The 1,156-nt window shown below is 44.6% G+C and overlaps 1 pseudogene; it reads left to right on the forward strand.

The window, feature by feature from the left end:
* Positions 1-320: 320 nt before the first annotated feature.
* LOC129842996 (U4 spliceosomal RNA) lies at positions 321-444 on the forward strand (annotated as a pseudogene).
* Positions 445-1,156: the final 712 nt, after the last annotated feature.

The raw sequence follows: 1,156 nt of genomic DNA on the forward strand, positions 1-1,156 counted from the left end.
GGAAGATAATAGCCCATTTATGCTGGATTTTTCAAGGATGATTTAACCAAAAAATCGAAGAGGAAGATACTTTGACACTATTACTGTCATCATTTGAAATGTATACATAACGCAAGTGAGCATTCATCCAACCCCCCTCAAAAAATGTAGCCAAAAAAAAACACTGAAGATTAAGCTAAAATGGATCTACAGTCTTACCTTGCTACTGTGTGTGAGTGTGTCGTTAGTAATGACAGTAGCTGCCATGTGATTTGTGTCTGACGTAAACAAGAGGTGTAGAGGTGAGCACCTTGATAAAGTTATACAGTCAAGATGACAATATTATTTCGCAGAGGCGATATCATAGCCTATGAAGTCCATCTGAGGCGTGATTATTGCTAAAAAAATAAAAAATAACATTTTTATTTTTTAGAAGATGACAATATTGAGCAGCATCATCTTATGGTTTCAGCCTGACAGTTGAGGTGACATACTACTAAATAATAAGCACCGTATCTGTAAGGATTAGTTCTGCGTTAAAAATAGTGTACAAAAATAGCTAGTGTAATTGTCCAGTAATGATGTCTGCGTGTGTGTGTGTGTACGTGTGTGTGTACGTGCCCGTGTGTGTACGTGTACTGTATGTGTAGCCTGTGTGTGTGTCATTACAACAAGCACTTCTGTACTGAAGGAGTTGCATCCACAAGCAAAATGGCCGCAGCATAATTGGCACTGCCCATGACATGGTGCTCACTGTGGCTGCTGTTTCTGCATGTTGCCCAGACTCTCTAATTACCAGGGTTTCAGCGGGAGGGGAGGTAGAGAAGGCGGTTGGAAGACAGCCCCTGTACCACGTGATGATTCTGTCAACTGGCTGTTTGTTCCGTCTGTTACACAGCCAGCCAGCCCAGAATCCCTGGAGACAGTTTGGAGAGACCCGGGGACTGTTCATATCAACAAATCCTAATCAAAAGCCTGAAATTGTCAGCTGTCATACACTTTGTGTGATCTTTGATACCTTGCCCCTCCCTCCCCTGGCCCGCCAAATAACACACACACGCACGCACGCACACACACACACACACGCACGCACGCACGCACGCACGCACGCACGCACGCACGCACGCACGCACACACACACACACACACACACACACACACACACACACACACACAC

The sequence above is a fragment of the Salvelinus fontinalis genome, unplaced genomic scaffold (genome assembly GCF_029448725.1).
Source record: "Salvelinus fontinalis isolate EN_2023a unplaced genomic scaffold, ASM2944872v1 scaffold_0084, whole genome shotgun sequence".
Lineage (NCBI taxonomy): Eukaryota > Metazoa > Chordata > Actinopteri > Salmoniformes > Salmonidae > Salvelinus > Salvelinus fontinalis.